This window comes from Onychostruthus taczanowskii, unplaced genomic scaffold (assembly GCF_017590055.1).
Source record: "Onychostruthus taczanowskii isolate IOZ18803 unplaced genomic scaffold, ASM1759005v1 scaffold5, whole genome shotgun sequence".
Taxonomy (NCBI): domain Eukaryota; kingdom Metazoa; phylum Chordata; class Aves; order Passeriformes; family Passeridae; genus Onychostruthus; species Onychostruthus taczanowskii.
Genome location: NW_024502568.1, coordinates 16,602,548 through 16,620,963, shown reverse-complemented (window position 1 = coordinate 16,620,963; position 18,416 = coordinate 16,602,548).

Here is an 18,416-nt window from a genome sequence, read left to right as displayed (position 1 = left end):
GGCTCTGTAAGGGGCGGGTGTGGCGCTCCCAGCGGGGTGAGGGAATCTTTGAGGTCGGTGAAATACATGGCTAATGTGGAGCGATCCCTACTTTGTTCAGTTACACCAAAGCACGGAGTGTCACGTCCAGTCGTTCTTTAAGCACCTCCAGGGATGGGACTCCACTACCTCCCTTGGCAGCCCCTTCCAATTCTTGGCCACCCTTTCCATGAATAAATTTTCCCGAATCTCCAATCTAGACCTCCCCTGACACAGTTTGAGGCCATTCACAGCTGAGCCAGAGGGTTCCCCCGAGCCTCCTTTTCTCCAGACTTGACTTTCCTGGATGACTGGGACCTTAATGAAACAAGCGAAAATTTGGTGATAGGGACCTCAGCATGGGAGAGGATTGAAAATTGCAGTGTCCTGCCCTCTGTACACTGAGTTCAACAAAAGCTAAGCACTGATAGCTTAGGTAAGCAAGTAATTCCTAAATAATGCCCATGGGATTTTTAATATTTATTATTTTCCGTGTAGTTGGTATTCCTCATTCTCTGAAGCACAAGAGGCAGTACACTTCATGACTGGCCAGGGAGTACAAATGCTGACTGCTTCTTAAATGACATCTGTATCTATAGCCACATATGTCTTTTAATGGATATGTACACACAGAGATAGATCATGGAATCACAGAATGGTTTGGGCTGGAAGGGAACTTAAAGATCATCCAGTGCCACCCCTGCCGTGGGCAGGGACACCTTCCACAGTCCCAGGCTGCTCCAGCCTGGCCTTGGATATCTCCAGGGATCCAGGTGCAGCCACAGCTGCTCTGGGCACCCTGTGCCAGGGCCTCCCACCCTCACAGGGAACGTTTTATTCCTAATATCCAATCTAAACTTAGTCTCTGTTAGTTTGAAGACAGAAAGAACACAAGTGTCATCTTCTTTACAGTCTGTCAAGGCAAAGGAGGCAAAGTCTTGGTTTGTGCTATACTGGCCAAGTGTGCTGCAGTTAAATAGTTGGGATGTTTCCAATCCAGCCCTTGAATTCAAAAGAAAAAAAAAATCCTGAAGATGCAGCCAGGTTTACTGTAAATATTGGGCGTGTGTTCAATTAAGATGTGTGTGTGTGAGAACCCGTTTTCAAAAGAGCAGGAAGTTGCATCTTAAAAATTCTATCTCTAACGTCCTTTGGGTTTTCCTCAAAACCAGCTCTCCTTTCCCCACCCATTCCTATTCAGGCTGTAAAGAGTCACTGAAGTGATTGTGCAGAACTGATTTGTTCGCAACATTCAATCCTCTGACGAGCTGTTCTTTCCCTCTCCCGTGCAGCACACGGGCAGGAGCAGCGCTGCTTTTGCTCGTGCGGATCTCTCTGAGACACCGGCGGGACTCTGAGGTCACAGGGGAGCGAGGGTTCCACAGCCCGCCCGCTCCCGGGACGGGTCTCCAGGGAACCGCGGTGGCGCTGGCAGAGTGACAGTGGCAGTGACATCGAGCCATGGCTAAGGAAGGGTCGGAGAACAGCGGGGGGCACAGCAGCGACTGGGTAAGGGCCCAGCAGATGCCCCCGTGTCCCCCTCAGGGCTTCTTGCTGCTTAAACTCTCCAAAAAAGTGCTAAGGGTGGCTTTGTCCTTTAGTCAGAAATGAGTCTCCCCATTCCTGAGGAATGAGGAAAGAGTGCCCTGCGTATTCAGTGTGCAAAAGTTCTGCCTTGGTAACTAGCCCTGGCTGGATTTTCCCCCACCCCAGTTTTCCAGCAATGCTGGAGGTCTCTTATTTGATACTTAGCCCTGGTTGATTTTCCTTCTCTTCTGGAGAGCTCCAGCCAAGGTCTGCCTCAATTCTCGCCTCCAGGAGAACACTGTGATCCCATCAGAAACGCTGGGCTGGGACATCTTGGCATCCCAGGGCACTGTGACACTCCTGGCACAGGCTGCTCCTCACTCTCTGAACCCTTTGGCCCGATGTTGGGTTGAGCTGTTCCCAAAAGTTTTGTGCTTTCAAACTTGTACTACAGTAGGAGTAGCGTGGTGGGGAGGGGGGGTTAGAAGGTCGTTGTTTTCCTTGGTGGTTATTGCTTTGTAAGCAGTTTTCAGAAAGTTCCTGGACGTTCTTGTCTTGAAGATTCCTAAAATTCTTGTCTGGTTATTTTATCTACGTTTGAACGTCTTTATGGTAGGGTTTGTGTTGGTTGTGTGGGAGACTCCTCATTTTTCCAGACGCCACTAGGTGCTGCTGCAATCCAAGTAATAAAAAATAAACGGGAAAATACCGTTTTGCCCACATTTCTGATCAGATTTATTTGTTATTTGGGTTTTGTTGGTTTTGGGTTTGTGTTTTGTTCTGTTTTGTTTTGTTTTCAGTTGGCTTTTATTTTAAAGGGTCATAATCTTCGTTATTTTCTAGTTCAGTCACGATGATGGGGCGCAGCTGGGCGAGCTGGAATCAGTAACAAGCGCTTCACTAAAGCATGTCCTGAACTCGGTAGCCGCTGTGGGCCAGGAGCACAGAATGCCGCTGCAATACAAAGCTCGGGTGCAGGTCAGTTCCTGCGGCAGCACAGCCGATTTTCGGAGCTCTTTTGCAAGTTGTCACTCGCTAAGTTGTGAGTAAGAACACACTCGGGGTCGTTAGCGGAGCAGTCACAGCGGGCTGGCAGACTTTGTGCCTCAGGGGATGGAGTGATTGCTGCCTGTGCTGCGGAAGAAACATATTTCCCTGTTACTCACTCATAATTTTGGTTGCTTCAAGTCCTGCTGTATTGCTGCTGATTTTCTCTTTTATTACTGAGACGCCGAATACATTACGATCAATCTCAGCCCACAGCCTGTGTGTAAAGCTCTGTAAGAAGGTTTAATGGAAATATGATCAGCTGTTTGGCAATGAATGTTGGAAATTCAGTATATTCACACAAAGGAGTGTTCTTTTTGATCATTAAAAAGTTAGAAGCTCCTCATTTCAAACATTTTTAAGGCTTGATTAAAAATGGGATTTGTGAAAAATTTTGTGATGAAAGGAAATACGGTGTTTTTAAAAATCACAAGTATTTAAAACATTGCAGTGTTATAAGCACCTTTTCATGTCCTTATTTTATCATCACACTGAGCTTTGCTTTACCCACCCGCTTTGGGCACAGAACATTTTCTATTTTCATTTTCTATAAGCACAGCAGTTACAGTGGGTTCATTTCACTGGTTTTGCTATAGTGAAGGGCAGAAATGAAGAGCTTGGAAGGAATATTTAAAAGGGAAGCTTGGGACTGTGAAAAGGAGATTATACTGTAACATGAGTATACACTGTGTTAATATTACATCTGCCTTTCTGTGGAACATCTGGCCTTAGCCACTGCCTGAAAAGGGCAGGTTTTATCAACACACCAGTGTGACTTCACCTGAAGTTCAATGTCTTGTCTTTACCAGCCTTCCACTTTTATATGGAATTAGGGAAATTCTTGCCTGTAAATTGAGGATTAATCTGAGATCAGTGGGGAGAACATGAAGATGCACTAAAGGCTAAAATGGGACAATCTGGGGAAGTTTGTTTAGGCACTGGTAATAAACACTGTTCCTGAAATGCTGAGATTGACATTTAGTTGCAGTAGCATATTTTGGTAAGAAATTTACAGATTCAGGAGGTGCTTATCTTTAAACACATGTATGAGAATGTATTTGTTGGATTTATTTATCCACTGAACTACAGTCTGGGTCAATCAGAATGAGACAGGTGAACTGGTAAATATACCTAAAAAAAGAGAATCTGCCTAGTAAACCAGTTATCCTGAGATCTGACCATGGAGCTGACCCCATGCAGGCACATTTTGTGTCTGGTGAATCTTCTTGCTGGATCAGGCCTCCAGTCACATTGATCTTCAGAACTCATTCAGGTTCCCCTGTTCTTGAAACACTTCTTTTAGACTGGGTTACATTAAAACTTCCTTTTCTGTTTGGAGTGGAATATCACAGTTGGGATATTGCACTGATAACATTTAAAAAGTCAGATGTGTTCAGTATTTCTAAAATAGCACTTAATTGCAGTTGTCTTTTTTTTTCTTCTGAAACTCTGGTTTCATTTAGAGACTGGGTGAACATCATGTTAAAGAATGAGGTTATAAATCAGTTAAGCAATTAATACCTCTTCAACTTCCCCTGCAACAAGCAGTGTCCATGACATTCAGTTCATAAATCACAGACTAATTCAGTTTTGAGGTCCCTTTTGTAGTTTATTTTAATTAGCTCTAGGCCTACTACTAAATCAAGCAAAGGCAATCCTGACATATATGTAGCACTTTGCTGCTTTGCAGACAGAATGTATCATTTCTTATTTGAAAATTCGCACTTTTATATTAATCATGTATATATTCAGCAAATCCTCCTGGTCATTTTATTAAAAAAAATTAAAAGTCCACATTACCCCTATAAAATCATGTGCAGGTAAATATTTAACATAGGAGTATGATTCTGTGCTAGAACAAAGGCAGCTGTAATCTCACAATATAATAACAAGGACTAATAGACTCCAAACAGAGTTTAATTTTTATTTTTATTTTTATTTTTTTGCTATAATTTCTTTTCTTGCAGAAAGCAGGGAACAGCAATTTCCCATTCTCTTCTCATGACAACAGACATGACATCTGCAATGCAGTCGAGTATTTTGACCTGGTAAGTACCCAGCACTGAGACAAATCAAGCAACTTCAGAGCTTTTGGTCTGCCAGAGATCAAACACAACATCTTTTCTGTCCCCTGAAAAAAAAAACCAAAAAAAACCAAAAAAAAAAAAAAAAAAAAAAAAAAAAAAAAAAAAAAAAAAACAAAAAAAAAAAAAAAAAAAAAACCAAAAAAAAAAAAAACCAAAAAAAAAAACCTGTGAGCAGAGAAAAATGTAAATAGAAAAGAAAAATACACTTTCTATTAGTAGAGGGCTGGGACATCTCTGGGACTGTCACAGATGTGCAGCAGCACATACAGTCATTGAGAATGGCACGATTCAAAGGGAAGCAAAAAGCCATGATTTGGGTCTGTGACATTTTCTAATATTCCTGTTTTGGTTTTGTACCCAGTTAAATGTCCTGTTGGTCTGCTCTAAGTGATTTGCCTTGCAATGAATTTTTGTAGATATCTCAGCAACTTCTAATTTGCAGTCCCAAATATTTTGTTCAGACTCGTCTTTATCATAAATTTAAACAGAATCCATAGGATACCCTCAATATATCTCAAGAATGCATTCTTTGAATTCTTTACAATACACCTGTTTAAATGTATGCTGCAGAAGCCACAACTTTGACTAGAATTAAAAATTTTTTTTTGGCTTTTTCTCTGTGGGCAACAGTTTCATGTTCTTCCATTCCCCTTAGATTGTTGGTATTATTCCAGGCAGCAAAAGAAATCGTGCAGTTCACAGGATAATGAGTAAAGGAGGAAGCAGTGAATTGTGATATAGGGAGTTTGTCTGATTTTGGGCTCTGTCAGGCCTAGACTTTTTGGAATTCATTATTCACTGAGTAACCTCAATTTCTGTGCACTTTGGGCAGCGTCTCATTGTTTTAGAGATACTGATCAACCATAATTCCAGCTAAATTTCCTGTGAGCTGTGGAGTGTGAAAATCAGGCTCTGTTTCTCTGTGTTTGGACACACAAGGGATAGCACTGAAGATTCAGATTTCATGGTCTGTCTCAGTTTCTTTATTGCAGTCCAAATCTAGAATTATTAACCTATTTCTTTGGGTGCCTCTGAAGATTAATTTAGCCGGGTGTAGCTAAATAGCCTTGAGTAGCTGGTGTGCTACAGAAATGCAAAGTAAAAGTGGTTTATTAGCACTGAGAGGTGGAAGGTCAGCAGATTTCCCATTATATATGCAACCAAAAATGTTCATACAGGCAAGTCTGACAATATTATTTTTAACTTGCTAAAGGTCGACCGTGAGTTCTTGCAATCGCTGTGGTAACAGCTTCGTTCACTTCCCAGTGGGGTAGTGACTGTTACAAGATTCATCTGTGAAGCTGTGACTGGAAGTCATATGGTTGCATGAATTTTTCTTTCCTTTTTATTCCCGTAGGGCATGGGTGTGAGGAAGTTGGATCCAGAGAAGCAGAGACAGAACTCCCACAACTTCTTCGAGTGGGCTCGTGCGCCAGGCCGGAGCAGCAGCGAAGGTTTCGTCACCGTGTACCAGAGCACGTTTGTGTCAGATCAGAGCCCTGGAAAGGAGGAGCAGAATCACAGGCGCTACCCCAAACACCACACCCAGAGCCACAGCGACCACCAAGAGAGCTCCAGCACGCCTGCTCCTGAGGATGAGAAAGCCCTGAAGCCACACAAGACATCTTAATCAAGAACACCTCGGGAACATCCACCGAGCAAATCTGAACTTTCACTACTCAAAACAACGGGGAAAGAATAAACACTCATGTAAAGTGCACGTGGCAGCACGGTTGAGAGTTCATTCCCTTAGATTGCTCTGAAAACATACGTTTCTAGAAAACCTTTAAAGAAGAGGAGCATTATAAGGAAAAACAAGATTGTGCATAATTTAGACATATGCCTGCTAGCAGAACAGAGATGGGGATTGTGCTTGTGTTACCCGATACTGGTTGACCCTCATCTTGATACAAAAGCTCCTTCAGCTTCTGAATCAGTGGCAGGGCTGTACCTCAGGCAGCTGACAGCACCTGCATTGACACAGGAGCATAATGGACCTGGATCCTTGAGGGATTACCACAGCAGGGAGCCAAACCCCTGTGTGTTCAGGCAAGAGAGAAACATTTCTGAAAGGTTTCATGGCTGAGAAGGCAGGTGACCAGCCATTACAGAAAGTAGATAAAAAAGAAGCTGTGCATTAGATTGCTGTGCAAAATAAGTGTCCTGTTTGGTTGTAGCACAGCAGTTGTAGAAGTGAAAAAAGAAAGAGTGTTGTGAACAACATTTGTGCACTCAAAAATTTGATTAATGGCTGTAAGGGGGAAAAAAACTCAAGCTGAAGTGAAAGGCTGCATGGAGGTTTGAGTTTGGGGTGGACTGGATCTTAAAAAGATTTTATAGTTACATGTGTCCAAGGAAGATAATTCAAACCCAATCCTCTTAAGCACTCTGCTCCCAGAATATTCACTGATGTTAGGATGTGGCAGGTAGTTGAGTCACAGCTAGAGTCAAATCTCCAGATGATGTGTTTTCCTCTTCTGGATCATTTCCATTAATATCAATAAAATAATAAGCTAAGCTATGTGTCTTAAAATATCCTACAAATAAGCTTGTTGCTATGCAAAATAATGTTGACTAAAAAAAAAATCATAAGTTTATTAGATAATTTCCTTTTTTTTTACAAGATAAATGGAAAAATAAACCCTTGACCCTTAGAAGTCCCTGCATTGTAAGAGCTGCCTTGAACATGAGCTCAGTTAAGAAATGACATTTCTGCCTTTCAGTGAACAGATGCATTTTTTGGTATCAGCAAGCAGTGGCTGAAGGCCTTTTTGTGTGCCATCAAAACAGATGGGATTAGATTCCCCAAACATGTGGCATGTTTATTAGCCCATGTTGAAATAATAAACCCATTTTCTTAATGGAGTCCCCCCTGTTAGAGTTCTTGGGGTGCCTCACAACACATCAAAATCCAAAACATCAATGAACAATGTAAAACCAAATAAAAAGCCAAGTAACATAGTGCTATTAAAAAGAATTGCATTTTCTCAAAGTAAAGACAGCCTGCCTGACAGCTCCAGAGTCAGAATTTCCAGAGCTTTAGCCAACAGTTTCATCCCCAGAAAGTTCTGATTCAGAACTGAAGTGTGTGCCAATCACATGGTGAATGAAGTGCCCCATGCTGTTTGGCAAACTCCAAAGGGCAATCTTGGACCTCCATCAGAAGGAAGGAACACATTCTTGCTCCATTAGTAATGTTTATCTGTGGTTTAGCATTACAACTGGATGTGGTGAAATAAATTGCTGGAGTTTGTTATGCCTTAAGACACCAATAGAAACACTCCAGATTTCTTTTCTCACCCTCTTTTTCTTTTTTTCTTCCCATTTTGGTTAAAATATGGCTTAAAAAAAGGAAAAAAAAGTACCTGTGGATTAATACATATTTTCAACTATATTGTAATAAAGATTGCAGAGGAGAAACTGAAGAGATCATGAAACCCTTATAAACTGAAATACACTGTGATGGGTTGAATAAAACAGGTGATTCCCACACATCTCACGCTCTGCCAGTGTTTCTTGGGTAAATAACAGGAGACACAATACACTGAATTTGGAAATGAATAATGAATTCCTCAGATAAATTTGTGTACTTTGAATAAAAACCATCAGCTTGTTTACTCTTGTGATGATGTCTCTGTAAGGAAGGTCCTGTTGAGTTAAAGCATTTTTGAACATGGATTTTCTTTTGTTTGTTTCTTTGGGAATGGAAGAAATTGAAATAAGGCTGATAATTCCCCTGAAATTTTCTGGTCAGTGCAGGAAAGGAAAACTCCCTTGGCTGGGAGTTCACTAGGATCAGATAGGTGCAGGTAGGCTCAGCAGAATGATCAGGCTATGGGTTAAACCAGCCAAATACTGTTTTAAGTGCTGCTGATAAGGATGGACTTATTTTGTGCATTGTTATATTAAAAAAAAAAAAACAAAACAAACCAAACACCCTCTTTACAGAAACAACAGGCTTCATCCTCTAATCCTTTCCAAGGAGTATTGGTTTTTTCTCTCTGTTTTTTCTCCGGAGCTTGCATCAATGCAGGGACTGCCTATGCAGCATTTTTAGGAAATCTTTTTTGTGTTAATTTAAAAGTGTTTTCAGTGTGTTACTTAAATTCACAGAACTCAAACAAAATCAATTTTAAAAAGTTAAACCAGAGGGCTGAAGATCTGGGCACGGCCCCAGGGCTGCCACAGCTCCAGGAGGGTTTGGACAAGGCTCTCAGGCACAGGGTGGGATGGTTGGGGTGTCTGTGCAGGGCCAGGAGCTGGAGTGATGATCCCTGTGGGACCTTCCTGCTCAGATTATTCTGTGATTTACAGAGCTGAGCTGCTGAGTAACAGCTTTGCCACTGAAGTTTCCACGTCCAGCTGAAGCCCCTTGGTTCTCAGGTGGCTGCTGGAGCTGTGCTGGGTGACAGTGTTATGTTCACTTCTTTAAACTGCTCGGTTTTCTTTTCCTTCTTTCTGTCCTGATTGCTGATAACGAGATGTGAGGACATGGTCTCCCTCAAAGCTCAGCCTGTGATGCCCCTGGTGAGCTGCATGTCCCCTTTTATAGCTGTGTCATTTGTGAGGTGTTGTGACCAATGAAATGCTGTTTACAGTCACTAGAGACCCTGGTGTTCTGTGAGAGCACACTGGGTTTGTACAATAGGAGGCAAAATGGAAATTTTGTCTTTTGTTTACTTGGTGTCTAAAGACTTAAAGAAGTCCTTAAAGCTGGGGCTGTGGGAGCACTGGAAGGGGGAGTTCTGCTGCTGCTGGAGCTGGTAATTCAGTGGGGATGCAGCAGTTTGACTCCCAAGTCATCTGCTGTTAATCTAATCACTGTGTTCATAATCTAAGCACTCCATGTCACTGAAATGTTGTTCCTTAGCTTGTACTCTCAAGGTTAGAGTGAAGAAACTTGGTGTGGCACTGGAGGTGAGTCCAGTTCCTTCCCTGTGCTGCACAGTTACACAGTGACAATTCTGTCCCAGCTCTGCCTAAACCCAAAGCTGATGCTCATTTATTTACAGCGATATAGTTCATGTGTGGACAATATTAAGCTTCTTTAAATACTCTTTTACTGGTTTAAGATTTCCCTAACTGAGGAAAATATTGGTATTACTGTGGTGGTGCTGATGTTGAACCAAGAGTGCAGGCCTGTATCTAATGGAAATGTTTATGCTGATACACTGGCCACACTGGCTGGCAAGAAATAAAATTTCTGAAATTGAGTAGAAACTTCTTAGGCATCTCTGTCTTCAAGCCACAGTACACAAACATCATCATCATTATTATTATTATTAATTTTCCTTAAGACTCTCCTGCTGCTGCCACCTTATTTAAGGAGCAGTAGATGGCAAGGACAGAGACCCATTCCATTCTGGAGTGGGAAAGAACTATACAGAGCTGCCTCATCCCAAATTTCTTTGTTTATTCCTGCTTCCCCAACAAAGTAATAAAATAACTAGCTGTTAAAACATTGTCTGTGGAATATCTAATTAAAGGGAAGTCCATTCAACAGGGAAGCAATCGTAACTGACCTTAAATTGAGTGTTTAGACGTAGTGGGTGTGAGTGAACCAGTAAAACACCCAATTTATGATTGGGACTGCTGCTTTTATGAAGATCACGTTACCTCTTGTCTGGTCAAGCTTGTTATTCTTCAGAATATTCACCTGAAAGTGAAATATTTCAAATTGTCATTTTTGAAATGCGATGTACAGAAAAAAATGTAGTTTGAAACAGGTAAGTTTAATTCAAACAGAAGCAGAGAAGTGCTTGGAACAGACCTCTGGGACTGCAAGGACTGGAACTCAGGAATTCAGGAATGCCTGCTCACAGGTGAGTGCCCAGCCCCTGAACCAGGGAAAACCCTGTGCTTTCTCACAAGCTGTTTAACTGTTGCAAACAAAATGCAGCAGCTCTGGCAGACCAGGTAGAGGGTGCTGGTTTTCCAGGTTGCATGAACCAGTTCAGAAAATCAGAAGAGTCTCAGGAATTTTAATTCCTTTTCTTTGAATTCCTTGCTGTGGGATATGTAGAAATAGTGCTCACAGAGCACTACTCTAATAGCAACAAGTATGTATTTTTGTGATCCTTTTCGATATTCTGTGGAATGACTGATTTTTTAACTGAAACAATACTATGAAAACAGATTTAAAATGAAGGTCTCCTGTCCCTCTCTCACCCCCCACCCCCAAAAAGGAAGGTTGTGTTTAGACTGCCCAGTACATTCCAGCACCTACAAATGGCAATGTTAATATGCAAACAGAGCAGCACGAGTGTCAAGTCCTGTGCCCAGATGTAAACTGCTGTGGGCTCAGGCCCTATGGTATTAACCAGACACTCAAATGGCATCGTAGGCATGCATTAATGACCCTAAGTGACCCTCCTCCTCTGATTGCTTAATTAGTCAATGGCCCAGTGGCTCATTGGCAGGGCTCTTCCAAGCTGTGTCTCCCCTCACAGGGAAATCAGATGCTATGTGGCTCTGTCTACTTATGGGAAAGGCAAACCCAATAAATAAAGTGTAATTTCCTGATTCCCCTGGGATATAGTGATTCTTTTAACAATGTTTCTTCAGTTGAGTTGAAATTAAAGCCCAGCCTGACCAACATATTGTGGAATATTTCATGGACTAAGTTAAGCACCAGGTTTAAAGACTTAAAAAAGAAAGAGGACTGGAGGGGAAGACTGTTGATGCAGAAGCACAATATTTTCCATCAAAAATGCCTAATCCTGTCTTTGTTCCTGCTTTTAATCTCCACACTTCCAGCTTTACATCATTGCTATGAAGATTTTCAGTGCATGTGGGATGTTAATTTTCATTCTGAATTAAATGTGCTATCATTGAGACGAGAATTAACATTTGATCTTCAAACTATTTTGTGACCTGCAATGCAGCTTGGTTCCATAGGAGGGCAGATGTGTTGAGCAGCTTGATTTTAAAATGTGTTATATTAGTGTTAGAGGTACAGTTGGGAGTTGAATTATCAGATTTATACTGGTATCAGTGAGCTCTCAGATTGTGTCAGAGAAATGCAACAACTTGATTCCAGCATAAATAGAAATATCTCATGGGGTTTGATGCTTACGAAGTTCAAAGGTTTTTCAATACTAATTTATTTTATTTTGTCTCAGAGAGCCTATAATCTGATTACAATTACTTATTTAATCACTGACAGTATCCAGAAAATTCACAAAATTGGTTTTTTGGTTTACCACTTGGATTTAAACCAACTTTTTATTTCTCTAGCATCAAGTTTTCAATATGTGCTAATTTATGCTAGAGTTTTCTTTATGCTTCAAGCTAAATTCAGTCTTAAATATAAAACAGCTTTAGCCTTTGGGTTAAATAATTCCTTACAAAATTTGAAATTTCAAACCATATTTGCCTTTTCAAGTGAGTTGAAAAACAAGTCAAACTTGTTTTTTCGGAGGCACAAATGTGTGTGTGCCCTTATGGCTTGGCTGATCCCTTCTTGCAGAGCCCTGAGAGGGGCCCTATGCCAGCAGTTCCTGTGCCCTGAGCTCCCTGCCGAGGGAGGGCTGTCTTCAGGAAGTAGCAGGGATCTCCCCAGTGTGTCCTGGCTCTTATTCCTGACCTGAGCAATTCCAGAGGGGATCCCTGTGGAGCCCTGCAGCCTGGGCTGGATTCCCTGAACCCTGCAGGTCTGTCAGCGCTGGCGAGCACAGGCTTTCCGTGGGCAATGTCATTTCTTCTGAAACTGGAGAAAAGTTCCAGCAGCTGGAGCTGGAAGGGCAAGGTGAACGTTTCATCTGTTTCATGTAACAAAGTCCTTGAAGTGGAAGAGGGGTTATTAACCAGTGAAGACATTAAGAGCCCAAATTTCCAAGAGAGATGCAGTCCTTCAGCTGCAGGAATGGTGGTGAGGCAGCCTGACCTTTCCTTGCTGTGCAGCTGACCCCTCCTCTTCCCTCTGAGCTTGACTGGGTCTCTCTCCAAACACACAGGAGCACCTGGAGAAGGGATTAAACCAGATTTCCTGCAGCATGGAGCAGCTCTGAACTGCTGTGGAAGCAAACACTCAGATTCAGTGGAGGATGGTGGGAAGGTGGTGTTCCATAGGCATTCCAGAGGTGTTCCATAGGCGGCCCGTTGGTGTTCCATTGGTGTTCTGTTGTCCCCAGCCCCCACAGCCCACAGAGGGCAAACAAACCCCACTGTCCTTTAAAAAAGAAGCTGTCAGAGGGTCTCTCAGCAGATGGGTCAGCCTTGCTTGCAGATGTGGACGCTTTTGTTCCATATCCTTCTACAACACAGCTTTGGACTACTAAGTTGTCAAAAAAAGAGTGTTTGGGAGTTGTAGCTTAAGGAGGAGGATTTTCCTCACCTCCACTCCCTGGCTTATTCTCAGGTTGCTCTTGTGTTCAGACTCCAGATTCTGACCTTGCTGCCAAAGCAGACATCAGAGGCCAATATGGCAGCTGTCATACGGGCAAAGATCCTGCTGAGATTTTTGAGATAATTCAAGTGTCAGAACACAGGCCAACTGATAATTTTATTTATCTTGATGTGCAGATGTCTGGTTGGATAAATTCAGAATCATTTCAGCCCACTGCCCAGTGGATGGTCTAATGCTGGTAACTAAGGCAGGAATAGAATCTGTCACAACTCTTGATGTCCTTAGGACATGACACACTGGGAGTCTGTCCTCACGTTTTCCTTGCACTCTGAGTATCTACAGCTGCTTTGTCTGGTGGAAACCTCTCTCCCCCTTTCTGGACTGGAGGCAAACATGCCAACATTGCTTTTCCAGAAATACAAAAACTTTTCCATCCAGCTCCAGATTGTTTTTTGTTTCTCCCTTCTCCCTAGTCTCCTTGAACTTCCCCACCAGGATTTTTGCAGTCCATTTCTAGAAATATTGCATTCACTCTGACACAAAACAATATCTTTGGCTGTGATAATAAATTAGGCTCAGTGGGAATTGAAGCTTGTTCTTTTGTCCAAGGTGATATAATGGGAGCCATTCATAATGAAGAAAAAAGTAATTGTTATGCGGCATTTTTGTATTAAACATGCCTCCCCAAATTATCCAGAGTATAAAAGAGAATGTTTAGAAAGCTTTGTTACAACCATGCCTGAGCAAAATGGATGTGAATGTGCTCTTATTTGCATAAATAGGATTTCTTAAAATACAAAACATTTGTATTTCACTGAGCTCCCTCAAGCCCTGCTACCTTACAAGAAGGATCATAGTTTTATCATTAATCAAAACAAAGCCAAAATCAATAAACATGCATAATCAGGACTCTCTGATTCCGGTATGCAAATACGCTACATATTGATGAAATGTTTCTGAATCTAAAATAGTTTTACTCTCTTTTTTCCCCTCAGAAGTCCCTAAGCCTTTTAATTTTAATATTTTATGCACTGCAATGCAAACAGTATAAGAATGAGTTTGTGTATCAGAGATAACAAGTTGAAAGATAAATGTTGGATGAATCTCCTAATAGTTTTTGCTTGCTCTGCTGGCTTTAAAGGCAGTTTATGCTTCCGAAAGGCTGGTAATTACTTGACCTTTAGAGTCCCAAACCTGCCAAAGCAGTTGCTCTGCCGTGCTCCTTCCAGCCGGTACCGGAGCAGTCGGGGCCTGGGCCCTGTGCCAAGGCTGTTTGTTAATTAGTGAAAATCATTTGTTCCTTGTGTTTAGGGTGATGGAGGGGTTACCTTGCAGGGGGATGGAGATGGTTTCAGGCAGGACAAGTTTGTGTCCTTGGTGTGTGGCTGAGGTGGTGATCAGCACCTGCAGCTCCACGGATTGTCACCCGTGTCAGAGCCCAGCTCTCCTCACACGCACACATCACGGGGATAATTCCTGATGCACATTTAGTGCTGCCTCCTGTAGTTATAAATTCCTTATCACACTTACATACCCTGTGGTACAAGGCACAATATCATCTGATGCATCCAAAGGTAAACATTGCACCAAGAGTGTCAGTAATTTCATACGTTCCAGAAGCATTGCACTGCCACAGTTAAGAACCTCTGACAGTGCATGGCTGAAATTAATGCTGCAAATTCCTTTACTCTGAATCACAAATTTCTAACAAGTGAGCTATGATGGGGTGAATGTTATCAGCAACTACACCTATTCAGAAGCTGTGCATATCTGTAGCAGGTATGAAACAGATTCAAGAAATGGGCACATCAACAACAAAAGAATTAAAATAAAACTAAATTCTATGAAGGCCATAGTTAAAGGAAAAGAAGGATGAAAAAGATCAGCATTAGAATAGCTCGGCTGCAATTAAGTTGAAGAAGTTCCTTGTTTGCTAGTCAAATAATAAGCCATGTCAGAGCTCTAGAATTGGCTATTCCAGCATAATTGCATCTCTTGTGTATCTGTGGGACTCTGCTAACCACAGGCACGATCCTCTCGTGAGAGTCATCCCCTCCTTGCTGATTTATCAGCCCTGGGAAAAGTTTAAAGGTGTGATGTTTATTTTATATCATCATCAGCTAAATGTGGCAGCCATCATAGGTTAGGAAGCCCAATTTCAAACTGTGAGACTCTTATAGGCTGATTAGTTTGCTGTGGGGGGGTTTCACAGTGAGTCTGTCTGTTTCCCAAGCCATGCTTATTTACATTTGCTCAATGCTTGCTTCCATAACCATGGAGTGTCTAAATAAATACATTTCTATGGGTACAAATAGGTGCTCACCTGAAAAGGTAGATCCTATATGTAACTGCACTACTTAGAAGCAGCCTCTGTAAAGTCAAGAGTGCCATGGGTTTGTAGCATAGGTATAGATAAATATGTAGGGTGAGAGGTGCAGTGAGATCCTCAAAGTCAATTACTGCTTGATTTTCATTTACTGTGCAGGTGCTTTCCAGGAAACTTTGTACTTTTGCTTTTTGAATTGATTTTTCAGTGATCTGAACTGAAACTTTTCTTTTAACAATAGGATGGGGGTTTAATTTTCATGGCAAACACTTGCACAAAGGTACTTGCCAAAGGGAAGGGTGAAGTGCAGAAATGGGTTGATGATAGGAGGAACTGATATTCCTCAGCATCTCCCTCACTGCTCAATTTCCCAAACCAGCAAAAAGAATGAGAACTATTTCTCTTTGTTTCAACCTGTGCTTGCCCAGCCTGAAACAGAATTTAGCCTGTGCCCTTTTCTTTGCAGATTTTGGTAGTTGCAGTGCATTGCTGCTGGACTGTCACAGTGTTACAGTGGCTGTGGCTGATTTGTTACTGCACTACATCCATGCGACCTATTGGCAAGTCTTCTACCTGTGCTGCTTGTTGATTTTAGCTGTAACTTGTCATTTTGGCAGGTCTAAGGCTAGTGAGTAATTGATATGACCTGGTGTATCAAAACAAGTTCAACATTAAATCTTTTTGTACTCAGTTATTTTCAAAAAGGAGAAAGAAACTGAAATCTCTCTGATTTTGGCAAGAATGGTAAAGGAAAATACAACTGAGGCCATTTCCTTATTGCTTGTGGAAGGTGTTCAAATAAATAAGAACCTGGACAGAATGCCAGTAGTGATGTGAGGGATTAATATTTTTAAAGCTCTTGGGTTTCTTTGGCTCAACCTTTCTGCAGAAGGGTGGAGTGTTTACATTAACCACCAGCATCCATCTCCAGGGGTGCCAGCCTGGCACCTCATCTCTGTTTTGCATTAAAAAGGAGAGGGGAAAAACTGAGCTGGTGATCCTGCAGGAACACTTAGAAGGGTAACAAGCTGGTGTGAAGGACAGCATGATCTTCTCCTGCAGGTCTGAGGGCTGTAAGTTTGAATGTCAGTGTGTACTGATCCTCCTTGGGTTATTAATCTCTGGCTCCACAGGCTGCCATTTGCATTTAGAGCCTTGCAACGTTTTGTGTTTTCAAAATATTTTTCACATGAGACTTGTGAAGTGCATTGAAGAAAACAAATGGACCTCTCTCCACCCACGGGGTGTAATTGACTGCTTGGCACAGACAGGACTGGAACGACAGAAACCCCCTCGCCTTGATCTGCTTACCCTGCTCTAAACATTTCCATGACCTTTTTTGGAGAAGTCTGGCAAAAGTAATATCAAACAGGGGACTTTTTTCCCATGTCCTCCTCTGTTTTGTTGCACAGTGTGGTCTGTTTTAAATAAGCTCCACAGTGCAGTCATTTAAGGGAATGAAGATATTTCATAGCACGCTTAGCATTTGCATTTGAATATAGGCCACCCTGCTGTTTGATTAAACTGGAGTTTAAGAAAACTGTAAGAATTGAGGTTCATGTGCAGTGCAGTACCTCACACTCGGATTGCAAAGGTTGTTGAAGGAAAAAAAAATGATAATATCCTTGGAAGTACATGACTAATGAGAATATATATAGCACTTCTGAGACAGCTCAAATATATAATTATTGTGAGGATTTCACAGACACATAAATATAATGATCTTCAGCTAAGTAAATTGCTACCTACCAATGAAATAAATATGGTCCCTTCAGAATTTGAAATAATTCAGTGCTGTAGGTGGTGGGAAATGATTCACCTTAGCTGTTATCTCTGGAACAGTAATATAGAAATATATCTGCCAGTACTGTTACATTTACATTGTTCTTCATATCCTGTGGAGTTTGTCAGAAGATCTGCAGTCCCTGCTGGTTTTCACCCCCTTATTTTGATAAGGCTCCTCACAGCATGGCTCAGCCCTGGGTTGGAGCAGCTAATATTGTTTACCACAGCAGGCATCCCAGCCATAATATTTTTCCAAGAAACACTGATGTGTTTAAAGGTCAGGTTGGTACTGATTTGACTGCTAAACATGAATTCATTTTTCTGGGAGTAAAGGGGTGTACATGCCTTGGGATAAAGGTTAAACTGTTGTTTATGCACTCAATAGGTGGAAAACACAAGGCTTTAATACACAAATCATAATAGCCTGGTCGGTCAGTCAGGGAGATGTGGTGCTTTGCATGGAAATGGAGGCTTGGAATCCACAGGCTTTTCTGACTGTTGCTGTAGAAAAAATCTCACTGATAACCTCGAGGCTTGCCTAGAGTTTGTAAGGAGTTTAAACTCTTTTTTGGGCACAGCAGGCCAGAATTCATCTGGGTCTTTTGGCAGCACTGATAAAAGTTGAATTTTGCTACCCCTGATGAGGTGTCAGGGACTGGATCCTCCTGCTACAGCAAGGGGAGGGAAAGGAAGGCAGGTGGGAGAGATGGACAGTCCTACACACTTGGATTTGCTGGTTTTGCCATCTCTGGTGGAGTGGGAGTGGCGTGGTGGTGTCTGCTTTTGCCAAAGGCAGCTGCTCTTCTCCTCCTTGGCTGCCCCCTGTCCTTCAGCTGCTCTTCCCATGGCAGTGAAATCCTGCTTGGGAGGGCTGGCTCAGCCTCAGACATGCCTAGCAGGCAGCTGAAGTAAACATCTGGATTTTAAGGCAGGTGTGGTGGGCTCTGAGAGCTTTGCCTGGGCTGGCTGGGCTCCCCAGGGAGCAAACCTCAGCCAGGACATGCTCTGCTCCCATTTCCTGGAGGTGACCTCAGGTGGAAGCTGAGCTGCAGTCCTGCTCTGGTGTCTCCAGGCCAGCTGAGATCCCACAGCTGAGAGCTCAGAGACCAAGGATATCTGAGCACCCTTATCTGGTTTCTGCCTGCCAGGTACTTGTTCTTATTTAAGTACCATTCCTTCCAGTCTGTAGAAAAATGATGCAGCTTCCAAGGGAGATTTTAACCAAATGCCAGACTCAGTTTTGTTGGAAGTGGTTTTGCTTCCACCAAAGCGTGTTCTT